This window comes from Colossoma macropomum, unplaced genomic scaffold (genome assembly GCF_904425465.1).
Source record: "Colossoma macropomum unplaced genomic scaffold, Colossoma_macropomum, whole genome shotgun sequence".
NCBI lineage: Eukaryota > Metazoa > Chordata > Actinopteri > Characiformes > Serrasalmidae > Colossoma > Colossoma macropomum.
Window position 1 is genome coordinate 24,280,176 of NW_023494796.1, and position 13,763 is coordinate 24,293,938.

The 13,763-nt window shown below is 38.1% G+C and overlaps 1 protein-coding gene across 5 annotated transcripts in view; it reads left to right on the forward strand.

The window, feature by feature from the left end:
• Positions 1-9,329: 9,329 nt before the first annotated feature.
• Positions 9,330-13,763, forward strand: part of LOC118816662 (multiple PDZ domain protein) — a 75,097-nt gene continuing 70,663 nt past the window's right edge. For all 5 annotated transcript variants that reach the window (XM_036583173.1, XM_036583176.1, XM_036583175.1 and 2 more), the window contains exon 1: positions 9,330-9,417. The gene's annotated coding sequence lies outside the window, so the exon portion shown is untranslated. The remainder of the gene's footprint in view (positions 9,418-13,763) is intronic.

Sequence of the window (13,763 nt, forward strand, 5' to 3'; positions counted from 1 at the left end):
TATATATATATATATTTATATAAATATATATATATATATAGTTTAGTCATAGATCTCAAGAAATTTATCTGGTTATCTTAGGAGATTTTTTTGAGATGTTAAAGTTTTCATTAGTTTGAGATCTTAGGAAAATGATCCGGTTCTCTGGGGAGAACAAAGTTTTGTTCTTATTTTTTAGACATGAAATTATCTATCATGTTATCATGGGAAAACAAATTTATATTCTTTCAATCTCAAGAAAATTATCTGGTTATTTTGAAAAGACAGCATTTTTATATATAGAAATATTTATGTCATTGTCTTAGGAAAACAAATTTACGTCAGAACCATGAATGTAGCCGTTAGTTCTCTGAAGGTTGTGTGGTGGTCACATAATTTCTCAAGCGAAACAATAGCAAGAATAGGGGAGTTTCGAGTTCTTGTTGTCTTGTCAGAGCCAGATCATCAAGTTATCAGACCCTTGGCACAAATATCTGGTGGGCCCTATTGGCTACCTATGGGGATGGTCAGTTAATTGTTTTTTTATGATATCACCACAGGTAGTACAATGATGCCAGCATATGAAACGCACTGTTGGGCACATCTCCTCTATAAGCACTTTTTTTTTAAATCGAGGCAAAACAATAGCAAGATTACACATGAACGAGACCACAGACGAACATAAACCCAATAACAAATGCACACTTCCTTGTTAAACAAGCGTTCACTCTTCACAAGGAATACATTTACAACAATGAAAATGACACAAATAAAAATCTGTTTAAAGCATACTGCTGCTGCGGTCATGGAAATTGTTTTTACCATTTAGATGTTATCTCTGATAACAGTTTGCAGATCACTGCCGACAAGGCCAGTGCAATGTTTTTCTTTTACTCAGGCTGACATTTTAAAATTTGGCTTTGGAAATGGGCATCCTCTACTCTGTGGAAGCATCAGTCTCACCTTTACAGGTACATCTTTTGAATATTCTAGACCATCAAATTTAAATTTAGGGCATCCATACACAGTGTGTGAGGGGCACGGATTCAGATTTTTTGCATCCTGATCACCATGTCAGAACAGAGAATGTCAAACGTTTGATTATTACTATTAATTAATTAGTTATTATTTTTAAGTGACCCTTATTGGTCCCACAACGGGGGACCTCCGCATTTAACCCATCCTTGCAGTGAAACACCACATACACACTGGTGAACACACACACTAGGGGGGCAGTGAGCACATTTGCCTGGAGCAGTGGGCAGCCCTGTCCACGGCGCCAGAGTAGCAGTTGGGGGTTGGGTGCCTTGCTCAAGGGCACTTCAGTCACATACTATCAGCTCAGGGGATCGAATCGGTGACCTTTCAGTCACAGGGCTCGTTCTCGCTGTTTTCCACCCAACTCTGGGCATATTCTAGTAGAGTATACTGGACAGCAACTCAATCTGAATAGACTCCTCCAACAGCAAAGGAAAACTAATAGCGCCAAAGGATACAGAAAGTAAAACAAACAAAATGGCAAAACCATATTCCATATTCTTTGTAGCGATGTTTTTTTTAATGCATGAGCACAATCAAGTGCATATACATCTAAAACTCTAAACACTACCATACTTATCATATCCTTACAATCATGACTTTCACGTAAATATGTGACTGTCAAGCATCTTGGCTAAAGCATACTGCCACAGCAGATGTGGAAATGTTGTTTTTCCATTTATATCTTACCTCTGATGACAGTTTGCAGATCACTGCTGACAATACAATGCAACTTTTTGTTAACTCTTTTATTGACTAACGTTTTAGATTTGGCTTTGGGAGTTTGGAGTTTCAAATTCAAAGCACATTCACAGAAATGCTAGGTCACTTCTAATAACCCTGAAAACCTGACTGAGGTAATAGTGGATAGCGCAACAGTTGCTAAGCAGTTATTGGAGGATAAAATTAAGCGAATGTTTAGGAAAGATGTGGAGAGAGCTGTGTTGCTAGTAAAGTTCCCACTGCGAGTCAAAACAGCTGTTTGAATTTTCTCATAACTGCTAGTGGGGCCCCCTAGTGGCTCGGGCCTCTGGGCATGTAAACTGAACTTGTTATCATGAGAAACATAGTAAACAACTATAGTAAACCACTATGGCTTTTTAGGGTATCCATACAAGACTGTGTCTGTAACTGTGACTTAATAACAGCAGTGTTATGAAATGAATGAGTAAGTCTATTAGGGCCGTCTCTCTGTCACTGTCCCGCTGGCAGACTGACACGGGCTGACAGCACCTACGTGATTACTCCCCGTCGTCTGAGGCAGTAATAATGGTGATCATGGCTATAATACCCTCTGCTTTGTCTTACTCCCAGCCGCTTCATCTGACTGCCGCCTCGTTCTGCTTTTGTCATGAATGCAGCAGGAGTGAGACGTAAGATCCCACCAGACTGAGTCAGCAGCCCAAATGCGCTTCTTTAATCTGCTATCTCAGAAGGCAAGAGAGCGGCCCAATTTTCCCGCACATTTTCCCCGTCTCCCATGCTGATTATCAGACAGATTTTCTCTGACTTGCATTTTAAGAGGATGAACTTTCAAAGAGAGAGTTCAAGAATCAAACTCACACAATTTTCTCACCTTACTCTAAAGGTACTTAACTAGGTCTGTACTCAGCAACAGTAATCCAAGTTACCACAGTAACATTCCCCAGTGACGGTAAAAACCCATTTACCCCAATTATGTTCATTTATTGATTTATTTCATACAAACCGACAACAAGACACTAATATTCCCACACATCTACATAACTAAACTTTTGAACACTGGGTGAATTGATATCCTACATTAATATCATATTTAGCGTACATAAAGCTGGGGTCATGCTACACCACTTAGACCCCGATTTTAGCCCTGATTCTTAGTCAGAAGTCTGTGCTGGTTGGCTCTAGTCTGCAGATTTTGGAGCAGTTGGGATCGAAAAGAAACTCAAGTAGTTTCTGTTTCTGACTGGTCAGAGTATATCTAACATGTTATGCCCAACTCTGGGCATAATCTAGGAGTGTATACTGGTTAGCGACTTAATCTGAATGGACTTTTCCTATAGCCAATGGAAACTGAGAGCGCAAAAGAAGAAAATATAGCAAGTAAAACAAATAAAATACCATAAAAACAGCCAAGCTTTTTAATAAGTTTAAGGCACAAGCACAATCGAGTGCTGGCACATCTAAAACTCTAAAATTTACCACACTAATCACATCTTTACACCAATGACCCTCATTTATATATGTTTACCTGTTGCTTCTTTACTGTTTCAGTTCAAATGGCAGCAAAAAACAGCTGCAGCAAGCTACTTCACGTTTCTTCATTCGTGTCTCCTAGCAACAGGAGAGCGCATGTTCACACGAGTTTGGTCAGTTTGGTTCAGTTCAGCAAAAACTTAAAAGTTGTGTAGTGTGTGATCCCAAGTCTTTTTATAATCTGCTAGGACTTTAAAGGTTGTGTAGTGTTACCGAGGCTTAACACAGATGAGATTTTTCTGTAAATACGGCTGTTGAGCTGCACTGGTTGAACAGGCTCGGAGCTGCAGGTAAATATCATGCCTGTATAAAAAGCCACCTCTATTGTATGTTGTGCATTTTAGGATGTCCTCAGATCACAGGGTCAGTTTTGAGACTGAAAAACAATTTCAGGTCATGTCTTAGCTCTTGTACATCAGCCTCAGGTGAAGTGGCTTCAGAGGAGAAGGCATCAGGCTAAGCTAAACAGCCTCAGATGGTAAAGTTTGTGTGGCATTCACAATTCTGCTCTTTATAACTAGATTAATTACAGTTTTTAAGCCAATTTAAATATAACAAGCTATTTGTTAAGTTCTTTTATTTCACAAAGATTAAGCTTCAGCTCAAACCTTCTGTGTTTAACTTACTCATGTACTTCAGGGTCAGGAACGATCCTAAAATTTCTGGAGGAAAAAGTGTTGCTGTTGTTAATTTATATTTATATTTATATATACATATTTATATTTTGCCTTATTGTTGTTTAACTGTTTCTGTTATTATCATTGTTTACAAAGCCATGCACATAAAATATCCTTTGTGGACGTTAAAAATAAATATACCTCTGCGTCAATCATCCCCGTCCCCCTACCCAGTTAAACAACAGCCAAGACATGTTTGGTGTCTGAAGTCCTCTTCTAGTTCAGCATAGGAGCTAAGAGTCTAAAGTAAGGTAATGAAAGCTAATGCACATCAGTTGGGATCCCAAATCATCACACTTGCCTCAAACTGTGTTATTAGAGTTAAAACGGCGAAGCACAGACAAAACATATTTTAAAATTGGCTGCTACCACTGTATTTAGCTTTATAACATACTTTTATTCATTTTAATAGATAACAGTACATCACACGGTGTTAGAAACCATGCAAAGAAGTCTATTACAGATTCTCAACACAGTTTGAGACAAGAAGTGATGATTAGCCATGCAGTTTGCACAATGCTTGTTAACGGAATTTCAGCTTCCATTTCTTGTTAGCTACATTAGCCCTGTACCACCAACACAAAACTAAAGAAACTTCAGACTCCAAACATGTCTTAGCTGATTGACTACATTTGAAGTCAATGCATGAAGAAAGATGCATGAATGTGCGTAAATTTGATTTGTTGACGAATTATTGCTTTAAATAGATAGCAAGCAGTGTATAAACTAAATAGCTTTGTTTGCAGCAGAGCATGACATAGCTAAGAGGTGGTGAGGTGGCTGGTGGTGTTTGAGTGTGTGTGTGTGTGTGTGTGTGTGTGTGTGAGTGTGGGCATTAAAGGGGTTGAAAGTAAAGGTGAGTTCATCTCTGTGTCCCCCTGTCTGCTGCAGAGGCAGTTTTTAACCGGCGCAGAGGGAGCGGGTGGTCCCTGCAGGATTGTGATACGTTTAACTTTGAGCTGTGTCACCAGTGCTTTGGCTAAATCAGATTTGATCAGCGAGGCACATCTGGCTCAAAGAGGAGCTCCTAATCCTATAAAACAACACACGCCAGGAATATATCCATCTCAAAGAGCTCGCCAACACCCTTCTCAAGGCCTCTGTGTGTGTGTGCGTATGTGTGTAAGTGTGGGTCACACATGCGGCCTCCTCAAACACAAAGACATGATTGATTTATTGGGTGTTTATAGTGAGGGGTAATGAAGGTTTAATAGTCTTGGTTATGTAAAATTCCATTTTAGGTACTATTTGGGTGGTGGATCATTCTCAGCACTGCAGTGACACTGACGTGGGGGTGGTGTGTTAGTGTGTGTTGTGCTGGTCTGAGTGGATCAGACACAGCAGTGCTGCTGGAGTTTTTAAACACCTCAGTGTCACTGCTGGACTGAGAATAGTCCACCAAATAAAAATATCCAGCCAACAGCGTCCTGTGGGCGGTGTCCTGTGACCACTGATGAAGGACTAGAGGATGACCAACACAAACTGTGCAGCAGCAGATGAGCTATCGTCTCTGACTTTACATCTACAAGGTGGACTGACAAGGTAGGAGTGTCTAATAGAGTGGACAGTGAGTGGACACAGTGTTTAAAAAAAGAGACAAGGAAACATGGAGAGAAAATAAAACTTTCAGAATGAGAGAGAGAGATTGTGTGCTGATCAATAGTTTATCAATAGTGAATTTTGCTTGTGTAACTAACACAGTCTGACAAACAGTTAATATTAAAAATCTCTCGTGGCAGGACTGCACCGCTGCAGAATAGCACGAGTGCCAATCTGCCGCTATTAATTCATAATTACCACTTCATGGCTTAAAATGAAAACTTCACATGTCCCATTTACCTTTTCCACACAAATTAACTAAACCAACCTAGGCTATTAAATAGAGTGCACTACAGTTCTTCTCTTTAACGGATTAAACACTCTTTCACTTCACATTTTCAGTACAAAAGAAAATCCACAAATCCAGACGACTTTCCAATAAACAAATCTGATAAATGGTCATCATGCAAATGTTACTTAACACTTTAACTATTTAAAGTAATCCAGTGTAAGACCTAGTTGGTCTATTCTATTTGTTTCGTCTGGTCAACTCCTAAAGCTACGGTCGACACAGACACTGTCGTTGACTTTGTTCTCATAAATATGACCCAAAAAGTATGCATGCATAAGCATAAGCAAAGGTATGTTTAAAAAAGTGAATTTAATAGGACAACAGGTATTCATATCTCACAAATAAATAACATTAGCACAAAGGCGAAGCCGCTGTGGTCAATTACAGCTTTGAGACGTCTGCAGTAAGAAGCAATTATCTTTTTGCAGCATCGTGTTTCAGTTTTGACCCTTTCCTTTTGGCAAACCATTTTAAGTTCTCAAGGTTATGAGGTTCCCACTGCTGGATGTGCTATTGCAAAATCATCTGTTCTTTTCCATTATGAGGAAATTCTACATGAGCACCTTCATCTTTTTCAGAAACCAGTGCTGTTTGCAAAGAAGCAGCCCCATGTGATGATGCTCCCACCTTCATGCTTTACTGTGGGTGTGGTGTTCTTGGGCTCATATGTGCAGCCCGTCTTTCTCCAAACATTTTCGATTTTTCTTTTGTCTGACCAGAGTACATTGTTCCAGAAGAGTTCTGATTTATTGAAATGCATGTGTGCAAATTTTAGACATCTTTGACATTTAGATGTCTGGGCTTCTTTCTTGTGGAGTTGTGTGAAGGACATGAGATGATTTCAGAGCAGTTTATTGCTAAGTGTTATCCATAGATCTGATGTTGCTGCTGCTTTCAGGTCATCCTCCAACTCTTTTCAGGTGACTGCAGGCTTCTCTCTTACCTTCCTGGTCATCAGTCTGAGAGCATGGAGCACCTGTCCTGGGATAATTAGTCATGGTTCCATGAACTTTCCACTTGCATATTATCGAACCAGTTGTACTGACAGGGCGACAGGGATTTTTAAGGTCCCAGCTGTGGATCTGTCTTTTTTTTGCCATTTAATAATGTTCTTCATGAGAATTTTAACAATCTATCTTAAATTTTTACCATTTAATAATGTTCTTCATGAGAACTTTAATCATCTATCTATCTTTAATTTTTTTGCCATTTAATAATGTTCTTCCTGAGAACTTTAGGAAGCTCCTTAACCTTTAGCATGATTGCTACTTGTTGTGTGAATTCTTCCCTAACATTGGCAATATTTTTTATAATGACACCAGTTGCTACTTGCACTAGACCTTTTTTTCATTACATTTTTTATTTACTTTTTATCTAGTACCTTGATTAATGGTTATGAACACATTTTTTTGTTCATATTCATAAGCATGAAGTCAAGACATTAGGAGTGTACATAATTCATCTGTGAGATTCAAAGTGGTTCTTTGTGGAGAAACCTACTGAACTCCGATTTCTTTGCAGTGGTGGTGATAAGAACCAGGAGTCCTGATGTCTACAATGCAAATATAGCTATTTTATTTATATAAAATGACCAGTGAACGTATACATATCTTCTGAGTTTTTCATAAGTAATGTTGATGATGGTGAAATAGTGGTAAATTTGAAAAAAAGAAAGAAAAAGTTTTCTTTGGGTATCATATTGCCTTACAACATTGTACAACACTGTGTACATATTAACTGTGAAAGTACATTTTAAGCCAAAAACTGATTACAAAATTATCATAAAACAGTGCCTCATGCATCAGAAGGCATATCTATCTATCTATCTATCTATCTATCTATCTATCTATCTATCTATCAATCAGTCTGTCTGTCTGTCTGTCTGTCTGTCTGTCTATCTATCAATCTGTCTGTTTAAATCTGTCTGTCTGTCAATCAATCAATCTATCTATCTATCTATCTATCTATCTATCAATCAGTCTGTCTGTCTGTCTGTCTGTCTGTCTATCTATCAATCTGTCTGTTTAAATCTGTCTGTCAATCAAGCAATCTATCTATCTATCTATCTATCTATTTATCTAAATATCTATCTATCAGTCAATCAGTCTGTCTGTCTGTCTGTCAGTCTATCTGTCTGTCTGTCTGTCTGTCTATCTATCTATCTATCTATCCATCCTGTAGATCTGCTCCATGCTCGCGGCTCCGCTGCCGCGCTCTACTTCACCCCCTCCAGCCCACTTCACATTGCTAAGGACCTTCGAGGGTTAGTTGTCATGGCAGCCAGCAAGCGGCGCGTGAGCGTTCATCAGAGCTCGAGTTCGCTGCTTAGCGATGGACGGGCATCTTGACTCGCTTAACTGATTCGATTCGTTCGATTCTTTCTTTCGAAACTACTTAGTTCCGATTCGAAAGGTTCAACAGGTCCTAAGTCAAAGTCGTCAATGGATTTATAATGAATAAAAATAAGTAAGTACAAAGAAGTAAAAACAGCTCCCAAAAGCCAAACGTCAGTAAAGTGCCAGGTCCAAAAAATCCTCAAGTACTAATCCAAGGGATTAAAGGGAAATTCACCGGTTTTTCAAATTTTTTGCATAATTCCATTGTTACGATTAAAACCAAAAAATTCAGAGTTGTCTGGTGTAAAATGTACAGAAGTTACCAACTCAGATTTATCTACAGTGATATTGATAGGAACCGGGGGGTTGTCATGTCTACACCACAAATTATAGCCATTTTATTTATTATCCAAAACCACCAGCGAACCTATATGTGCCTTGTAAGTTTTATATGTAATATTTATTAAAATAGTGGAAAATCTGAAAAAAAAAAAGTTTTTTGATACTATTTTGCTTCCCCAACCCCCTGCATGTACCCCTCTGCATAAATGAATTAAAATAAATAGATTAACATTTTAAGCCACTTTATCACAAAAGTATCATAAAACATTGTCTCATTGTGACATTAGGCAGTGTATTTATAACCATTACATGTAATAACTGTCTGTGAGGGACCTTTTAGCGACGTTAGACTCTTCAGACGTCTGGTTCCTATCAACACCACTGTGAACAATTCTGACTCAGTGTGTATCTGTAACGGAGTAACGGAGTACTTTACACCAAACCACTCTGATTACTTTCTTAACCATTTAATTATGTAGACTTTTTGAAAAATTGGTGGAGCTCCCCTTTAAGCCAAAGGACGCGAGATGTGATTCATTTGATTCGCCACCCAAAGTGGTTGATGTACCCACAGCCCAAACAAACCGGAATCAAAATTGTGCTTTTGCGCGTACATTGAAAAAATAGTTCATGATTCAAGTGGCTGCACACAAATAAACGTAATCTCATTCTTTAAGTTTAGTTGTTTGGCAATAAATGTGTTTCTTATGATACATATTATATTCATTTGCACCTGCTTGACTCGTTTGGGGCCAATTTTTCACAGTGGAAGCAGTTACGATTCATTCACTTTCGTGAATCGATTCGCTCGGCTCATATGAACGATTCGTTCGACAATTCCTGACAGTATTCCGTTAAACGGGAGCAGCGGGGACGGTCCCGTAACGAGATAACACACGGGACCAAAATTGGATCACAAGTAAGTTATCCTTTAAGACATTAACGTTAAGTCTGAACCCTTTAAGGTGGGCTTTCGTTATTTTCGAAGCTCAGGCTGAGTTTTTTCAGTCACTTTGTTGTAAAAACCCGGCTCGGCGGGTAGGAGATGTAGGTTAGCTTAGCTACAGCTAACGTAAACGCACAGAGGGCTGGGACGGAGTAATGGCTTATCTTTCTGCGGTTATAAAAACTATTCACCAAACTACCACACAGTTTTAGTTGCTTTTGACACCATTTCAGCCGTTGTTTGGGCTTCTTTCGAGGCGTGTTTATGGTCTTAGGTTGTTGAAAGTCTCGGCTGAATCGCCTGTTGCTTCCCCAGCAGGAGAGCTCAGGAAAGCGGATTGATGGCAGTCCTGCTGCTCGACTGCGGCGAGGGGAAAAACACAGACTCGGTTTAACTAAAACAGTAATCTTGCCCGAGTTGGTTATTTAAAGATAAATGTTATCACACTGTATTTCGAACAATTACCAGATAATAAACGACTTTCTGAGGTAAAAAGGATGCTTAAAGCGACAGCATCCGAATAACAGGCTAGCCCGCAGCTAGGCTGCAGGTCCTTGTGATGAAGCTACCCAGATCAGACAATGATAGATTAGCAATCACACCGTTCAGCCTGTAACCGCTGTTATTTGTATTATTTTACATCTATATCAAGGTGGTTATTTTTAAACGTGTACAGAACATGCATTTCAGGTAGGTGTGGTTGGCTCCAGTACGAACTTTTCTGCACAGTTTTGTGCTGTTACTTTTCTTTTTCCAGACATATAAAGGCTTTAATAATGGCTCAAACTAGACTCTGCGTTTTCATGGACATACGATGCAAGCTACGTACTGTTAATCTGGTGTGTTATGTGGTGTGAAGTTAGCAGAGATGACTAGTTACTTCAGTAAAATTGTGATTAAATAATATTGTTTCGAATAATATGCTGAAAAGTTTTTTTTTGCAGACGGTAATGCTTTTGCCTGCTGAGATTTGTGAGGAAACAAATGTTTAATTTTCAGTCCCTCACCTTGTGTTCTTAAAGGGTAATTCCACCAATTCTTCAAAATTAGGATACTTCAGTCCCTGAGATGTAAAAAAGTAATTCAGAGTGGTTTGATGTGAAGTGGCTCATTGTAGAGCAACCTACAGATTTCTTTACAGTGGTAGTGATAAGAACCAGGGGTCACAATGTATACATCACAATGTGTACAACACAGCCATTTAACTTACTATTCAAAACTACTAGTGAACCTACATATGCTTTCTGTGTTTTAATATGTAATGTTGATGATGTTGTAATAGTCAGTAATCTGAAAAATATGTTTTCTCTGGGTACTATTATGCCTCGTAATGCCCTTCCTGTACCCCTCCGCCATGAATTAATTTAAAAAAAATGGATTAAAATAGTTTTTTTTTATCACAAAACTATCATAAAACAATGTGTCAGACATCAGGCAGCATATATCTAACAGTTACCTGTATTATGTTTCTGTGAGGGAGCTTTTAGAGGCGTTAAATTCTTCAGATGTCTGGTTCCTATCACCACCATTGTGAACAATTCTGACTCAGTACGTTTCTCTAGAACGGAGCGTTTCACACCAAACCACTCTGAATGACTCATCCATTTCATTATGTACAATTTTTTTATTAGTGGAGTTCCCCTTTAATCCCTTTTCAATTCTGTTTCATGTCATTCTGTTGTGTGTGACTCTGACCAGTACTTGAGGAGTTTTTGGACCTGATACTTTACTTATGTTTGGCTTTTGGGAGCTGTTTGTACTTATTTGTACTCATTATTCCATTAAAGACTTTTACTTGGCTATGGTTTTAGGGTATTCAAGCCACCCCTCTAGGAATTTGACGAAGTCTTCTGTTTTTTTTTGGTATCTTACGCTCTAATTAACTGCAGTGTTAATTGCTAGTTATTGAGTGTTCAGTAATAACTCCACAATGACCGCTTTTGATTGTTGCAGGATATTTGGCACAGCTTTTAAAAGCTAGAAGCTTCTAGACACTGCAGAAAAGCCCAGTGTTGTTTGTAATTAGGGGTTACGTGACTTTGTTATTAAGGCTAGCCAGAAGCTGTATTTGATGATTTTTATGCCTGTGCTCAAGCTATGTAGTAACTAGAGAGTTTGTAGCCTAGTTTTCAGTCTAGTTCTACAAATAGACCTGTTCCTTGACTTGAATGTTAAAATATTTTGTCATTTAATTAATTATTTAATTCTATTTGTGTCACGCCCCTTTGAAGAATCCATGTTAACTGTAAATGTTGACATGACTCTATCACATTATTGTTTTTAAGAAAAGATAGAGCAACATTCCACAAGTACATCTATATTACATTGACACAGTGTTGCCTTTCAGTTTGCTGACTTTTGGCGTACAGTCGTGTGCAAGGGTTTTGATGCCCTGGTCAAATTACAAAGAGTTTTTGATTTTTTGAGTAAAAATAAGTTAACACATCCTCTACAGAGAACATGCTCCTGCACATTTTAATGCACAATTACTGTTTATTTGCTGAGAAAATAAAACATAAAATATGGCTTGTGCAAAAGTTATTGCACATTACATATTTTATGTTTTATTTTTTTTCCTATATGTTAAACTCAGCATAAAAAGAGAAATTATGCACTTAAATTTGCAGAACATGCCATATGCAAGTTTATGTTGCTGAGTTTAATATATTGGGAAAAAATGAAACATAAGTATGTGAAATACTAGGCCATAATTATGTTAAATGTGCAGAACTGTGTTCCCTGTAACTTATTTTCACTTAGCAAATCAACAAAATGTAATTTAACAGGGGGTATTCAAACTTTTGCATACAACTGTATGAAACCTTTACTTAACACTTACAGATTCTCATTGAGCTTATATGGAGTTATACTGCAGTAATGGTTTAAAATAAGGCCCTATTCACACCTGGCATTAACGTTCGCTTTAAGGGATGCAGTTAGTGGACAGCACTATGTACAGGTGTAAATGGGGTCCAAAGCAATCACTCAAGCCATTTTCAGAGGTGGTCAGGGATGCTTATGACCACATAACATTTGTAGTGTGAATGCAAGAGCATCTTGACCAGCAATGAAGGACTGCCTAAACAACATTGTCATCACAGCAGAGAAACTGTGAAGCTTCTTTCTATGTTTCCTCTACTGTTTGTTGCGTTAGCAGGCCATGTGGTCTAAACATTTGTAAAAGCTCGTACATTCACACAATGGAGCATTTCTGTCAGAAACCAAATATTCTAAGAAACCAAACATTCTAAGATGGATGTTAATACAAGGTATAAACAAAGCCTAAACCAGATTCTCTGCATCGCAAATATTTTGTTACTTGGCAAAATCATTTCTTTAGGAACTTTACTTGACTATGTTTTTAACTGTTGTGCCCACCTTTATTTATAACTAGAAGAATGCTCTCTCTGTACGCGGAAGTCTGTGTTGTAGATGTGACCGTGCCAGGTGGCAAAGTCAATTATTGTAGTCCAGGCTGACCGTATGCAAATGACAATCCTTTAGTAAGAGCATTAGTCCAATACAAAAGCAACAACAGCCCTCCATTAACTCTTAGAAGTTAAGAGTTATTATTGTCATTGTGCTAAAAATTTAAATGTAATTACATAATTACATGAATAATTACATAGTTATGTCATGAATTTCACTCACGTTTGATTAAGGTTCTGTATTGACAGGTTTGCATCTGCTTTCACAACATCATTTATCTGTTTGTTTTGATGTCAGTAACAAAAATGAGCCACAATTATAAAGAATAGTTTTCTTTCTGCAAAACGAGACTGTATACACAGTAGTGTCTCATCATATTCAAATCATAATACAATATATCTTCTTCTACTTACTGACACAAGTGTGGTATGGGTTAAAAATTCAGAATCTGCTGTTTCTACAGAATTTCTCCACTTGTCTCACTGAACTAAGAGTGAGAAGTTATTTTACTAGGTAGTAATTTATACAGTATCAAACCATACTTTAGTCATTGCAGGCAGTAACTGTGACCTCTAAGGATTAAATTGCCAGTTTAGAGGTTGTACCGCTTTGCTGTTTCTTCCGGAAAGTGATGTGAAAGTAGACATTACCAGACATCAGTGTGAGTGAGATTTTTGACAGGGCTGTCAAACTGTATGCCTGGAGTGCTAAAGCATTGGTTTAATGTTTTGCTTGCTCTTGTCCATCAGCCTTAAGTCAAGAAGTCCTGAATTCACTCAGGTATATGAATAGTGGAACTGGCCAAAAAATTAATAAATGCTTATGAATGAATCATAATCTAATGAAATCTCTTTTAAGTCATGCGAACCAACTACAAAATGTTTGTCAAT